Genomic DNA, 16049 nt, shown 5'->3' on the forward strand with positions numbered 1-16049 from the left:
CCCATACAAAAGCTTGTTTTTCTGGCCCCAATTGACTGGAAAAAAACCGAGGGGAAAAGGTGCAATGTACGGCTCATGGTTGTTACAATATTTGCCCTGGGACTCAAAATGGACACCTTCTCGAGGTGCTGTGAGGTGACCACCGGTCCCTGCATAGCAAGCAAAACTGTTTCAGCATCTCACCAGCAACTGAATGTGTCGCCTGCAGGCTACACATGAGAGGCAGCAGTAGGTGCATTAACGCATTGGGCTGTCGACCTTCCTTCCTCTGAGAGCTGAAAACTGAATTTCCATGTTGCCTTCCTTTGGCACATTAGATCTATCTTTCAACCCAATTCAGAGGATGTTTTGCTTCACGGAGAGATGATAATCATTGTGAGGTGTCAGCCACTAAATGCTAAGCAGGTCAGTTAAATCTTTGACTTTGTCATTGGGGTGTACTGATATGCGCAGGGCAGTCTTCTGTCTTCTGCTACTGTATGATTCCTAAATGTAAACACTGCTCTCAAAAGTGAAAGATTTGAAAGACTCTTGATGTAACAAGCCTTTCCCACTCTTTGCCCTGGGGGTCAAAGGGCTGCTTTCTGTCTTTAACACCCTGAATTTTGGAGTGGCTGGCTCCACCACTGAGAATCAGAGCCTACTGCTGGAGGGAAACGGACAGAGGTCGGCACCCTGCGTTCCAAATGCGACCATACCTCTAACGGGCACAGCCCTATGTCCGGTACAGCCTCTATGGTGCAGCCACCCAGGTATCTTAGGGTTAGGATATGTGCTCTTCAACATAAGCCTGGCCAACCAGGCCCCGGAGAGTGTCACAGCATGCACTGTAATACCCTAGTGATGGTGGCCTTGGTGACAATATTCTTGCTGGAATACTGATGCCTTTTTTCCTCCCAGAAGCCCCAGGAGCCTAGTCAAATGAAGGGATGTGCACATCTCACTCGCCTCTGTTTACCCTCTGGCTAACTGAAAATAGTTCTGGGCTCTCCAGGCAAATGTATCCATTCGGGAGAGAGGTAGGAATAGGAAGGCTCTTTCTGCAGGCACGGTGGGGAAGAGTCAGAGAGCTACATGCCTGAGGCATCTTTCCTCCTCCCTCGCTCATTGTGTTCCCTAACTTCTAACTCTCTGCCAGGCCAGGCCCTGTTTCTTTTACTGCCAACCCCCTGACCACTCGTCGTCCACCTACTTCCCGCTCTATTATGCCTTTTCCTTTTTTGCTCTCTTTCATGGCCCTTTGAAAAGGAATGCAGGCCTAGCTGAGCCTGATGAAGGAAATCTACCAACAAAAGATGCATTCCTCGCTTATGGGAGGTGCTGTGAGACGAGTAAGAAGGGCTGAAGGGGTGATTGGGTTGTTGAGTTGCGAAACATCAGATGCGTAGCCAGGATTGTCTAGCAAATGGGGCCTGATGCTAATGTAGTTGGGCCCACTGCATTGACAAAAATATCTGTAATACCCACACAGCGCTGCTGAGTGGGCATTTACAGATTTTGTATAGGCCTTGCCCCTCAGGCCCTACCCTGCCTGCGCCTCTGCTCTCTCCCCCAGGGCAAAGAGTGGGAAAAGCTCGCTACAGCAAGAGTCTTTCAAATCTTTCACTTTTGAAAGCAGAGTGTTTACATTTAAGATCTTGAACAAGCAGCAATAAGGAAGCATACCGTGGCACAGGACAGAAGACTGCACTGCGCATATCAGTACACCCCAATGACAAAGGCAAAGATTTAACTGACCTGCTTAGCTATTAGTGGCTCACACCTCACAATGAGTATCATCTCTCCGTGAAGCAAAACATACTCTGAATTGGGGTGAAAGATAGATCTCATGTGCCAAAGGAAGGTAACATGGAAATTCAGTTTCCTGCTCTCAGAGGAAGGAGGGTCGACATCCCAATGGGTTAATGCACCTACTGCAACCTCCTATGTGTAGCCTGCAGGTGACAAATTCAGTTGCTGGTGAGATGCTGATACAGGTTTGCTTGCTATGCAGGGGCCGGTGGTCACCTCGCAGCGCCTCGAGAAGGTGTCCTGTTTGAGTCCCCGTGCAAATATCTTATCAACCATGACCCGTAGGTTACACTCTTTCCCCTTGTTTTTTCCGGTTAGTTGGGGCCAGAGAGACAAGCTTTTGTATGGGCGTTACCAATGCCAGAGTGCAGAAAACAAATGCACAACTGTTAGGAGGAATGCAGGTATTGAAGCGGCATTAGCTGTTAGCTGATCGCACAGGGCAATGCATACCTATTTTCAAAAAAAAGTAAAAAAAGATTTTTTCCCTTTTTAAAAAAACATGGCAAGGAGACTCCAAACATTGGATTAGAACTCTGGTCTCCAGCATTCCAAAACCAATCACTTACCACTTGAGCCACAGATGGCTGTGTTTTTGACTATAGCTTTTGGGCGGGTATATCTTTCTTTTGCATACCCCTGTGAGCATATACATTTGCATTGTGAAACATGTTCACTAAAGAAAATGAGGAAGGAACCTCTGGGCCCCAGCTCAACCAAATATCAGCTAACTGCAGTGGCCTAGAGGTTAAGTGCTTGCGTTACAGCGCTGGGGGCATGGGTTCGAGTCCTGCTAACAGAATAGTTGTGTAGTCTCCTTGTACAGTTGCAGTGGAAAAAAGCAGAGAGGCGGTGCTTTGAGAATGCAGGCTAATGAAGCAGGTGGGCAGGCTAAAGGAGGAGGTAGGGCAGGCTAGAGGGGGAGGTAGGGCAATATACATGGGTCCCTGGGGAGAGGAGGCGAGGCTGGCTAGGCCTACAAGGGCATGGCATAGGTTCCGTGGTAGAGGAAGAAAGCATAGAGGCAGCACTGAGGAGGCCAGGAAGTGCAAGGTAAATAAAGGAGAAGGTGGGGCAGGCCTAGTGCTGGATGAGGGAAAAAATGTCAGCTCATGTTCCATTCCACCCTCTCTGGGGCACCCTTTTTTTGCTTACAGGGGCATGCAGTTGAAAGATATATATGCCCAAAAGCTGCTTTCAGAAGCGCTGCCACCAGTGGCTCAAGTGGTAAGTGCTTGCTCTGGGAATGCTGGAGACCTGAGTTCTAATCCAATGTCTGTAGTCTCCTGGGCATGCATCATTTTTTTATAAATATTTTTTAAATTTTTAATTGAAAATGGGTATGCATTGCCCTGCGCGAACAGCGAAAAGCTAATGCCCCTTCAATACCTGCATTCCGACTAACAGTTTTGTCTTTTTTTTCCTGCACTCTGGCCTTGGTAACGCCCATACAAAAGCTTGTTTTTCTGGCCCCAATTGATTGGAAAAAAACCGAGGGGAAAAGGTGCAATGTACGGCTCATGGTTGATACAATATTTGCCCTGGGACTCAAAATGGACACCTTCTCGAGGTGCTGTGAGGTGACCACTGGTCCCTGCATAGCAAGCAAAACTGTTTCAGCATCTCACCAGCAACTGAATGTGTCGCCTGCAGGCTACACATAAGAGCCAGCAGTAGGTGCATTAACGCATTGGGCTGTCGACCTTCCTTCCTCTGAGAGCTGAAAACTGAATTTCCATGTTGCCTTCCTTTGGCACATTAGATCTATCTTTCAACCCAATTCAGAGGATGATTTGCTTCACGGAGAGATGATAATCATTGTGAGGTGTCAGCCACTAAATGCTAAGCAGGTCAGTTAAATCTTTGACTTTGTCATTGGGGTGTACTGATATGCGCAGGGCAGTCTTCTGTCTTCTGCTAGTGTATGATTCCTAAATGTAAACACTCTGCTCTCAAAAGTGAAAGATTTGAAAGACTCTTGATGTAACAAGCCTTTCCCACTCTTTGCCCTGGGGGTCAAAGGGCTGCTTTCTGCCTTTAACACCCTGAATTTTGGAGTGGCTGGCTCCACCACTGAGAATCAGAGCCTACTGCTGGAGGGAAACGGACAGAGGTCGGCACCCTGCGTTCCAAATGCGACCATACCTCTAACGGGCACAGCCCTATGTCCGGTACAGCCTCTATGGTGCTGCCACCCAGGTATCTTAGGGTTAGGATATGTGCTCTTCAACATAAGCCTGGCCAACCCTGCCCCGGAGAGTGTCACAGCATGCACTGTAATACCCTAGTGATGGTGGCCTTCGTGACAATATTCTTGCTGGAATACTGATGCCTTTTTTCCTCCCAGAAGCCCCAGGAGCCTAGTCAAATGAAGGGGTGTGCACATCTCACTGGCCTCTATTTACCCTCTGGCTAACTGAAATTAGTTCTGGGCTCTCCAGGCAAATGTATCCATTCGGGAGAGAGGTAGGAATAGGAAGGCTCTTTCTGCAGGCACGGTGGGGAAGAGTCAGAGAGCTATATGCCTGAGGCATCTTTCCTCCTCCCTCGCTCATTGTGTTCCCTTACTTCTAACTCTCTGCCAGGCCAGGCCCTGTTTCTTTTACTGCCAACCCCCTGACCACTCGTCGTCCACCTACTTCCAGCTCTATTATGCCTTTTCCTTTTTTGCTCTCTTTCATGGCCCTTTGAAAAGGAATGCAGGCCTAGCTGAGCCTGATGAAGGAAATCTACCAACAAAAGATGCATTCCTCGCTTATGGGAGGTGCTGTGAGACGAGTAAGAAGGGCTGAAGGGGTGATTGGGTTGTTGAGTTGCGAAACACCAGAGGCGTAGCCAGGATTGTCTAGCAAATGGGGCCTGATGCTAATGTAGTTGGGCCCACTGCATTGACAAAAATATCTGTAATACCCACACAGCGCTGCTGAGTGGGCATTTACAGATTTTGTGTGGGCCTTGGCCCTCAGGCCCTACCCTGCCTGCGCCTCTGCTCTCTCCCCCAGGGCAAAGAGTGGGAAAAGCTTGCTACAGCATGAGTCTTTCAAATCTTTCACTTTTGAAAGCAGAGTGTTTACATTTAAGATCTTGAACAAGCAGCAATAAGGAAGCATACCGTAGCACAGGACAGAAGACTGCACTGCGCATATCAGTACACCCCAATGACAAAGGCAAAGATTTAACTGACCTGCTTAGCTATTAGTGGCTCACACCTCACAATGAGTATCATCTCTCCGTGAAGCAAAACATACTCTGAATTGGGGTGAAAGATAGATCTCATGTGCCAAAGGAAGGTAACATGGAAATTCAGTTTGCTGCTCTCAGAGGAAGGAGGGTCGACATCCCAATGGGTTAATGCACCTACTGCAACCTCCTATGTGTAGCCTGCAGGTGACAAATTCAGTTGCTGGTGAGATGCTGATACAGGTTTGCTTGCTATGCAGGGGCCGGTGGTCACCTCGCAGCGCCTCGAGAAGGTGTCCTGTTTGAGTCCCCGTGCAAATATCTTATCAACCATGACCCGTAGGTTACACTCTTTCCCCTTGTTTTTTCCAGTTAGTTGGGGCCAGAGAGACAAGCTTTTGTATGGGCGTTACCAATGCCAGAGTGCAGAAAACAAATGCACAACTGTTAGGAGGAATTCAGGTATTGAAGGGGCATTAGCTGTTGGCTGATCGCACAGGGCAATGCATACCCATTTTCAAAAAAAAGTAAAAAAAGATTTTTTCCCTTTTTAAAAAAAACATGGCAAGGAGACTCCAAACATTGGATTAGAACTCTGGTCTCCAGCATTCCAAGACCAATCACTTACCACTTGAGCCACAGGTAGCTGTGTTTTTGACCATAGCTTTTGGGCGTATATATCTTTCTTTTGCATGCCCCTGTGAGCATACCCATTTGCATTGAGAAACATGTTCACTAAAGAAAATGAGGAAGGAACCTCTGGGCCCCAGCTCAACCAAATACCAGCTAACTGCAGTGGCCTAGAGGTTAAGTGCTTGCGTTACAGCGCTGGGGGCATGGGTTCAAGTCCTGCTAACAGAATAGTTGTGTAGTCTCCTTGTACAGTTGCAGTGGAAAAAAGCAGAGAGGCGGTGCTGTGAGAATGCAGGCTAAAGGAGGAGGTAGGGCAGGCTACAGGGGGAGGTAGGGCAATATACATGGGTCCCTGTGGAGAGGAGGAGAGGCTGGCTAGGCCTACAAGGGCATGGCATAGGTTCCGTGTAGAGGAAGAAAGCATAGAGGCAGCACTGAGGAGGCCAGGAGGTGCAAGGTAAATAAAGGAGAAGGTGGGTCAGGCGAAAGAGTAGTGCTGGATGAGGGAAAAAATGTCAGCTCATGGTCCATTCCACCCTCTCTGGGGCACCCTTTTTTTGCTTACAGGGGCATGCAGTTGAAAGATATATACGCCCAAAAGCTGCTTTCAGAAGCACTGCCACCAGTGGCTCAAGTGGTAAGTGCTTGGTCTGGAAATGCTGGAGACCTGAGTTCTAATCCAATGTCTGTAGTCTCCTGGGCATGCATCATTTTTTTATAAATTTTTTAAAATTTTTAATTGAAAATGGGTATGCATTGCCCTGCGCGATCAGTGAAAAGCTAATTCCCCTTCAATACCTGCATTCCGACTAACAGTTTTGTCTTTTTTTCCTGCACTCTGGCCTTGGTAACGCCCATACAAAAGCTTGTTTTTCTGGCCCCAATTGACTGGAAAAAAACCGAGGGGAAAAGGTGCAATGTACGGCTCATGGTTGTTACAATATTTGCCCTGGGACTCAAAATGGACACCTTCTCGAGGTGCTGTGAGGTGACCACCGGTCCCTGCATAGCAAGCAAAACTGTTTCAGCATCTCACCAGCAACTGAATGTGTCGCCTGCAGGCTACACATGAGAGGCAGCAGTAGGTGCATTAACGCATTGGGCTGTCGACCTTCCTTCCTCTGAGAGCTGAAAACTGAATTTCCATGTTGCCTTCCTTTGGCACATTAGATCTATCTTTCAACCCAATTCAGAGGATGTTTTGCTTCACGGAGAGATGATAATCATTGTGAGGTGTCAGCCACTAAATGCTAAGCAGGTCAGTTAAATCTTTGACTTTGTCATTGGGGTGTACTGATATGCGCAGGGCAGTCTTCTGTCTTCTGCTACTGTATGATTCCTAAATGTAAACACTGCTCTCAAAAGTGAAAGATTTGAAAGACTCTTGATGTAACAAGCCTTTCCCACTCTTTGCCCTGGGGGTCAAAGGGCTGCTTTCTGTCTTTAACACCCTGAATTTTGGAGTGGCTGGCTCCACCACTGAGAATCAGAGCCTACTGCTGGAGGGAAACGGACAGAGGTCGGCACCCTGCGTTCCAAATGCGACCATACCTCTAACGGGCACAGCCCTATGTCCGGTACAGCCTCTATGGTGCAGCCACCCAGGTATCTTAGGGTTAGGATATGTGCTCTTCAACATAAGCCTGGCCAACCAGGCCCCGGAGAGTGTCACAGCATGCACTGTAATACCCTAGTGATGGTGGCCTTGGTGACAATATTCTTGCTGGAATACTGATGCCTTTTCTCCTCCCAGAAGCCCCAGGAGCCTAGTCAAATGAAGGGGTGTGCACATCTCACTGGCCTCTGTTTACCCTCTGGCTAACTGAAATTAGTTCTGGGCTCTCCAGGCAAATGTATCCATTCGGGAGAGAGGTAGGAATAGGAAGGCTCTTTCTGCAGGCACGGTGGGGAAGAGTCAGAGAGCTACATGCCTGAGGCATCTTTCCTCCTCCCTCGCTCATTGTGTTCCCTAACTTCTAACTCTCTGCCAGGCCAGGCCCTGTTTCTTTTACTGCCAACCCCCTGACCACTCGTCGTCCACCTACTTCCCGCTCTATTATGCCTTTTCCTTTTTTGCTCTCTTTCATGGCCCTTTGAAAAGGAATGCAGGCCTAGCTGAGCCTGATGAAGGAAATCTACCAACAAAAGATGCATTCCTCGCTTATGGGAGGTGCTGTGAGACGAGTAAGAAGGGCTGAAGGGGTGATTGGGTTGTTGAGTTGCGAAACACCAGAGGCGTAGCCAGGATTGTCTAGCAAATGGGGCCTGATGCTAATGTAGTTGGGCCCACTGCATTGACAAAAATATCTGTAATACCCACACAGCGCTGCTGAGTGGGCATTTACAGATTTTGTGTGGGCCTTGCCCCTCAGGCCCTACCCTGCCTGCGCCTCTGCTCTCTCCCCCAGGGCAAAGAGTGGGAAAAGCTCGCTACAGCAAGAGTCTTTCAAATCTTTCACTTTTGAAAGCAGAGTGTTTACATTTAAGATCTTGAACAAGCAGCAATAAGGAAGCATACCGTAGCACAGGACAGAAGACTGCACTGCGCATATCAGTACACCCCAATGACAAAGGCAAAGATTTAACTGACCTGCTTAGCTATTAGTGGCTCACACCTCACAATGAGTATCATCTCTCCGTGAAGCAAAACATACTCTGAATTGGGGTGAAAGATAGATCTCATGTGCCAAAGGAAGGTAATATGGAAATTCAGTTTCCTGCTCTCAGAGGAAGGAGGGTCGACATCCCAATGGGTTAATGCACCTACTGCAACCTCCTATGTGTAGCCTGCAGGTGACAAATTCAGTTGCTGGTGAGATGCTGATACAGGTTTGCTTGCTATGCAGGGGCCGGTGGTCACCTCGCAGCGCCTCGAGAAGGTGTCCTGTTTGAGTCCCCGTGCAAATATCTTATCAACCATGACCCGTAGGTTACACTCTTTCCCCTTGTTTTTTCCAGTTAGTTGGGGCCAGAGAGACAAGCTTTTGTATGGGCGTTACCAATGCCAGAGTGCAGAAAACAAATGCACAACTGTTAGGAGGAATGCAGGTATTGAAGGGGCATTAGCTGTTGGCTGATCGCACAGGGCAATGCATACCCATTTTCAAAAAAAAGTAAAAAAAGATTTTTTCCCTTTTTAAAAAAAACATGGCAAGGAAACTCCAAACATTGGATTAGAACTCTGGTCTCCAGCATTCCAAGACCAATCACTTACCACTTGAGCCAAAGGTAGCTGTGTTTTTGACCATAGCTTTTGGGCGTATATATCTTTCTTTTGCATGCCCCTGTGAGCATACCCATTTGCATTGAGAAACATGTTCACTAAAGAAAATGAGGAAGGAACCTCTGGGCCCCAGCTCAACCAAATACCAGCTAACTGCAGTGGCCTAGAGGTTAAGTGCTTGCGTTACAGCGCTGGGGGGCATGGGTTCGAGTCCTGCTAACAGAATAGTTGTGTAGTCTCCTTGTACAGTTGCAGTGGAAAAAAGCAGAGAGGCGGTGCTGTGAGAATGCAGGCTAATGGAGCAGGTGAGCAGGCTAAAGGAGGAGGTAGGGCAGGCTACAAGGGGAGGTAGGGCAATATACATGGGTCCCTGTGGAGAGGAGGCGAGGCTGGCTAGGCCTACAAGGGCATGGCATAGGTTCTGTGGTAGAGGAAGAAAGCATAGAGGCAGCACTGAGGAGGCCAGGAAGTGCAAGGTAAATAAAGGAGAAGGTGGGGCAGGCGAAAGAGTAGTGCTGGTTGAGGGAAAAAATGTCAGCTCATGGTCCATTCCACCCTCTCTGGGGCACCCTTTATTTTGCTTACAGGGGCATACAGTTGAAAGATATATTCGCCCAAAAGCTGATTTCAGAAACACTGCCACCAGTGGCTCAAGTGGTAAGTGTTTGCTCTGGGAATGCTGGAGACCTGAGTTCTAATCCAATGTCTGGAGTCTCCTGGGCATGCATCATTTTTTTATAAATGTTTTTTTAATTTTTAATTGAAAATGGGTATGCATTGCCCTGCGCGAGCAGCGAAAAGCTAATGCCCCTTCAATACCTGCATTCCGACTAACAGTTTTGTCTTTTTTTCCTGCACTCTGGCCTTGGTAACGCCCATACAAAAGCTTGTTTTTCTGGCCCCAATTGACTGGAAAAAAACCGAGGGGAAAAGGTGCAATGTACGGCTCATGGTTGATACAATATTTGCCCTGGGACTCAGAATGGACACCTTCTCGAGGTGCTGTGAGGTGACCACCGGTCCCTGCATAGCAAGCAAAACTGTTTCAGCATCTCACCAGCAACTGGATGTGTCACCTGCAGGCTACACATAAGAGGCAGCAGTAGGTGCATTAACGCATTGGGCTGTCGACCTTCCTTCCTCTGAGAGCTGAAAACTGAATTTCCATGTTGCCTTCCTTTGGCACATTAGATCTATCTTTCAACCCAATTCAGAGGATGTTTTGCTTCACGGAGAGATGATAATCATTGTGAGGTGTCAGCCACTAATAGCTAAGCAGGTCAGTTAAATCTTTGACTTTGTCATTGGGGTGTACTGATATGCGCAGGGCAGTCTTCTGTCTTCTGCTACTGTATGATTCCTAAATGTAAACACTCTGCTCTCAAAAGTGAAAGATTTGAAAGACTCTTGATGTAACAAGCCTTTCCCACTCTTTGCCCTGGGGGTCAAAGGGCTGCTTTCTGCCTTTAACACCCTGAATTTTGGAGTGGCTGGCTCCACCACTGAGAATCAGAGCCTACTGCTGGAGGGAAACGGACAGAGGTCGGCACCCTGCGTTCCAAACGCGACCATACCTCTAACGGGCACAGCCCTATGTCCGGTACAGCCTCTATGGTGCAGCCACCCAGGTATCCTAGGGTTAGGATATGTGCTCTTCAACATAAGCCTGGCCAACCCTGCCCCGGAGAGTGTCACAGCATGCACTGTAATACCCTAGTGATGGTGGCCTTCGTGACAATAATCTTGCTGGAATACTGATGCCTTTTTTCCTCCCAGAAGCCCCAGGAGCCTAGTCAAATGAAGGGGTGTGCACATCTCACTGGCCTCTATTTACCCTCTGGCTAACTGAAATTAGTTCTGGGCTCTCCAGGCAAATGTATCCATTCGGGAGAGAGGTAGGAATAGGAAGGCTCTTTCTGCAGGCATGGTGGGGAAGAGTCAGAGAGCTATATGCCTGAGGCATCTTTCCTCCTCCCTCGCTCATTGTGTTCCCTTACTTCTAACTCTCTGCCAGGCCAGGCCCTGTTTCTTTTACTGCCAACCCCCTGACCACTCGTCGTCCACCTACTTCCCGCTCTATTATGCCTTTTCCTTTTTTGCTCTCTTTCATGGCCCTTTGAAAAGGAATGCAGGCCTAGCTGAGCCTGATGAAGGAAATCTACCAACAAAAGATGCATTCCTCGCTTATGGGAGGTGCTGTGAGACGAGTAAGAAGGGCTGAAGGGGTGATTGGGTTGTTGAGTTGCGAAACACCAGAGGCGTAGCCAGGATTGTCTAGCAAATGAGGCCTGATGCTAATGTAGTTGAGCCCACTGCATTGACAAAAATATCTGTAATACCCACACAGCGCTGCTGAGTGGGCATTTACAGATTTTGTGTGGGCCTTGCCCCTCAGGCCCTACCCTGCCTGCGCCTCTGCTCTCTCCCCCAGGGCAAAGAGTGGGAAAAGCTCGCTACAGCAAGATACTTTCAAATCTTTCACTTTTGAAAGCAGAGTGTTTACATTTATGATCTTGAACAAGCAGCAATAAGGAAGCATACCGTAGCACAGCACAGAAGACTGCCCTGCGCATATCAGTACACCCCAATGACAAAGGCAAAGATTTAACTGACCTGCTTAGCTATTAGTGGCTCACACCTCACAATGAGTATCATCTCTCCGTGAAGCAAAACATACTCTGAATTGGGGTGAAAGATAGATCTCATGTGCCAAAGGAAGGTAACATGGAAATTCAGTTTCCTGCTCTCAGAGGAAGGAGGGTCGACATCCCAATGGGTTAATGCACCTACTGCAACCTCCTATGTGTAGCCTGCAGGTGACAAATTCAGTTGCTGGTGAGATGCTGATACAGGTTTGCTTGCTATGCAGGGGCCGGTGGTCACCTCGCAGCGCCTCGAGAAGGTGTCCTGTTTGAGTCCCCGTGCAAATATCTTATCAACCATGACCCGTAGGTTACACTCTTTCCCCTTGTTTTTTCCGGTTAGTTGGGGCCAGAGAGACAAGCTTTTGTATGGGCGTTACCAATGCCAGAGTGCAGAAAACAAATGCACAACTGTTAGGAGGAATGCAGGTATTGAAGCGGCATTAGCTGTTAGCTGATCGCACAGGGCAATGCATACCTATTTTCAAAAAAAAGTAAAAAAAGATTTTTTCCCTTTTTAAAAAAACATGGCAAAGAGACTCCAAACATTGGATTAGAACTCTGGTCTCCAGCATTCCAAAACCAATCACTTACCACTTGAGCCACAGATGGCTGTGTTTTTGACTATAGCTTTTGGGCGGGTATATCTTTCTTTTGCATACCCCTGTGAGCATATACATTTGCATTGTGAAACATGTTCACTAAAGAAAATGAGGAAGGAACCTCTGGGCCCCAGCTCAACCAAATATCAGCTAACTGCAGTGGCCTAGAGGTTAAGTGCTTGCGTTACAGCGCTGGGGGCATGGGTTCGAGTCCTGCTAACAGAATAGTTGTGTAGTCTCCTTGTACAGTTGCAGTGGAAAAAAGCAGAGAGGCGGTGCTTTGAGAATGCAGGCTAATGAAGCAGGTGGGCAGGCTAAAGGAGGAGGTAGGGCAGGCTAGAGGGGGAGGTAGGGCAATATACATGGGTCCCTGTGGAGAGGAGGCGAGGCTGGCTAGGCCTACAAGGGCATGGCATAGGTTCCGTGGTAGAGGAAGAAAGCATAGAGGCAGCACTGAGGAGGCCAGGAAGTGCAAGGTAAATAAAGGAGAAGGTGGGGCAGGCCTAGTGCTGGATGAGGGAAAAAATGTCAGCTCATGTTCCATTCCACCCTCTCTGGGGCACCCTTTTTTTGCTTACAGGGGCATGCAGTTGAAAGATATATATGCCCAAAAGCTGCTTTCAGAAGCGCTGCCACCAGTGGCTCAAGTGGTAAGTGCTTGCTCTGGGAATGCTGGAGACCTGAGTTCTAATCCAATGTCTGTAGTCTCCTGGGCATGCATCATTTTTTTATAAATGTTTTTTAAATTTTTAATTGAAAATGGGTATGCATTGCCCTGCGCGAACAGCGAAAAGCTAATGCCCCTTCAATACCTGCATTCCGACTAACAGTTTTGTCTTTTTTTTCCTGCACTCTGGCCTTGGTAACGCCCATACAAAAGCTTGTTTTTCTGGCCCCAATTGATTGGAAAAAAACCAAGGGGAAAAGGTGCAATGTACGGCTCATGGTTGATACAATATTTGCCCTGGGACTCAAAATGGACACCTTCTCGAGGTGCTGTGAGGTGACCACTGGTCCCTCCATAGCAAGCAAAACTGTTTCAGCATCTCACCAGCAACTGAATGTGTCGCCTGCAGGCTACACATAAGAGGCAGCAGTAGGTGCATTAACGCATTGGGCTGTCGACCTTCCTTCCTCTGAGAGCTGAAAACTGAATTTCCATGTTGCCTTCCTTTGGCACATTAGATCTATCTTTCAACCCAATTCAGAGGATGATTTGCTTCACGGAGAGATGATAATCATTGTGAGGTGTCAGCCACTAAATGCTAAGCAGGTCAGTTAAATCTTTGACTTTGTCATTGGGGTGTACTGATATGCGCAGGGCAGTCTTCTGTCTTCTGCTAGTGTATGATTCCTAAATGTAAACACTCTGCTCTCAAAAGTGAAAGATTTGAAAGACTCTTGATGTAACAAGCCTTTCCCACTCTTTGCCCTGGGGGTCAAAGGGCTGCTTTCTGCCTTTAACACCCTGAATTTTGGAGTGGCTGGCTCCACCACTGAGAATCAGAGCCTACTGCTGGAGGGAAACGGACAGAGGTCGGCACCCTGCGTTCCAAATGCGACCATACCTCTAACGGGCACAGCCCTATGTCCGGTACAGCCTCTATGGTGCTGCCACCCAGGTATCTTAGGGTTAGGATATGTGCTCTTCAACATAAGCCTGGCCAACCCTGCCCCGGAGAGTGTCACAGCATGCACTGTAATACCCTAGTGATGGTGGCCTTCGTGACAATATTCTTGCTGGAATACTGATGCCTTTTTTCCTCCCAGAAGCCCCAGGAGCCTAGTCAAATGAAGGGGTGTGCACATCTCACTGGCCTCTATTTACCCTCTGGCTAACTGAAATTAGTTCTGGGCTCTCCAGGCAAATGTATCCATTCGGGAGAGAGGTAGGAATAGGAAGGCTCTTTCTGCAGGCACGGTGGGGAAGAGTCAGAGAGCTACATGCCTGAGGCATCTTTCCTCCTCCCTCGCTCATTGTGTTCCCTAACTTCTAACCCTCTGCCAGGCCAGGCCCTGTTTCTTTTACTGCCAACCCCCTGACCACTCGTCGTCCACCTACTTCCCGCTCTATTATGCCTTTTCCTTTTTTGCTCTCTTTCATGGCCCTTTGAAAAGGAATGCAGGCCTAGCTGAGCCTGATGAAGGAAATCTACCAACAAAAGATGCATTCCTCGCTTATGGGAGGTGCTGTGAGACGAGTAAGAAGGGCTGAAGGGGTGATTGGGTTGTTGAGTTGCGAAACACCAGAGGCGTAGCCAGGATTGTCTAGCAAATGAGGCCTGATGCTAATGTAGTTGAGCCCACTGCATTGACAAAAATATCTGTAATACCCACACAGCGCTGCTGAGTGGGCATTTACAGATTTTGTGTGGGCCTTGGCCCTCAGGCCCTACCCTGCCTGCGCCTCTGCTCTCTCCCCCAGGGCAAAGAGTGGGAAAAGCTCGCTACAGCAAGATACTTTCAAATCTTTCACTTTTGAAAGCAGAGTGTTTACATTTATGATCTTGAACAAGCAGCAATAAGGAAGCATACCGTAGCACAGCACAGAAGACTGCCCTGCGCATATCAGTACACCCCAATGACAAAGGCAAAGATTTAACTGACCTGCTTAGCTATTAGTGGCTCACACCTCACAATGAGTATCATCTCTCCGTGAAGCAAAACATACTCTGAATTGGGGTGAAAGATAGATCTCATGTGCCAAAGGAAGGTAACATGGAAATTCAGTTTCCTGCTCTCAGAGGAAGGAGGGTCGACATCCCAATGGGTTAATGCACCTACTGCAACCTCCTATGTGTAGCCTGCAGGTGACAAATTCAGTTGCTGGTGAGATGCTGATACAGGTTTGCTTGCTATGCAGGGGCCGGTGGTCACCTCGCAGCGCCTCGAGAAGGTGTCCTGTTTGAGTCCCCGTGCAAATATCTTATCAACCATGACCCGTAGGTTACACTCTTTCCCCTTGTTTTTTCCGGTTAGTTGGGGCCAGAGAGACAAGCTTTTGTATGGGCGTTACCAATGCCAGAGTGCAGAAAACAAATGCACAACTGTTAGGAGGAATGCAGGTATTGAAGCGGCATTAGCTGTTAGCTGATCGCACAGGGCAATGCATACCTATTTTCAAAAAAAAGTAAAAAAAGATTTTTTCCCTTTTTAAAAAAACATGGCAAAGAGACTCCAAACATTGGATTAGAACTCTGGTCTCCAGCATTCCAAAACCAATCACTTACCACTTGAGCCACAGATGGCTGTGTTTTTGACTATAGCTTTTGGGCGGGTATATCTTTCTTTTGCATACCCCTGTGAGCATATACATTTGCATTGTGAAACATGTTCACTAAAGAAAATGAGGAAGGAACCTCTGGGCCCCAGCTCAACCAAATATCAGCTAACTGCAGTGGCCTAGAGGTTAAGTGCTTGCGTTACAGCGCTGGGGGCATGGGTTCGAGTCCTGCTAACAGAATAGTTGTGTAGTCTCCTTGTACAGTTGCAGTGGAAAAAAGCAGAGAGGCGGTGCTTTGAGAATGCAGGCTAATGAAGCAGGTGGGCAGGCTAAAGGAGGAGGTAGGGCAGGCTAGAGGGGGAGGTAGGGCAATATACATGGGTCCCTGTGGAGAGGAGGCGAGGCTGGCTAGGCCTACAAGGGCATGGCATAGGTTCCGTGGTAGAGGAAGAAAGCATAGAGGCAGCACTGAGGAGGCCAGGAAGTGCAAGGTAAATAAAGGAGAAGGTGGGGCAGGCCTAGTGCTGGATGAGGGAAAAAATGTCAGCTCATGTTCCATTCCACCCTCTCTGGGGCACCCTTTTTTTGCTTACAGGGGCATGCAGTTGAAAGATATATATGCCCAAAAGCTGCTTTCAGAAGCGCTGCCACCAGTGGCTCAAGTGGTAAGTGCTTGCTCTGGGAATGCTGGAGACCTGAGTTCTAATCCAATGTCTGTAGTCTCCTGGGCATGCATCATTTTTTTATAAATGTTT

This window comes from Ambystoma mexicanum, chromosome 11, assembly GCF_040938575.1.
Source record: "Ambystoma mexicanum isolate Mex_15411 chromosome 11, UKY_AmexF1_1, whole genome shotgun sequence".
NCBI classification, from domain to species: Eukaryota; Metazoa; Chordata; class Amphibia; order Caudata; family Ambystomatidae; genus Ambystoma; species Ambystoma mexicanum.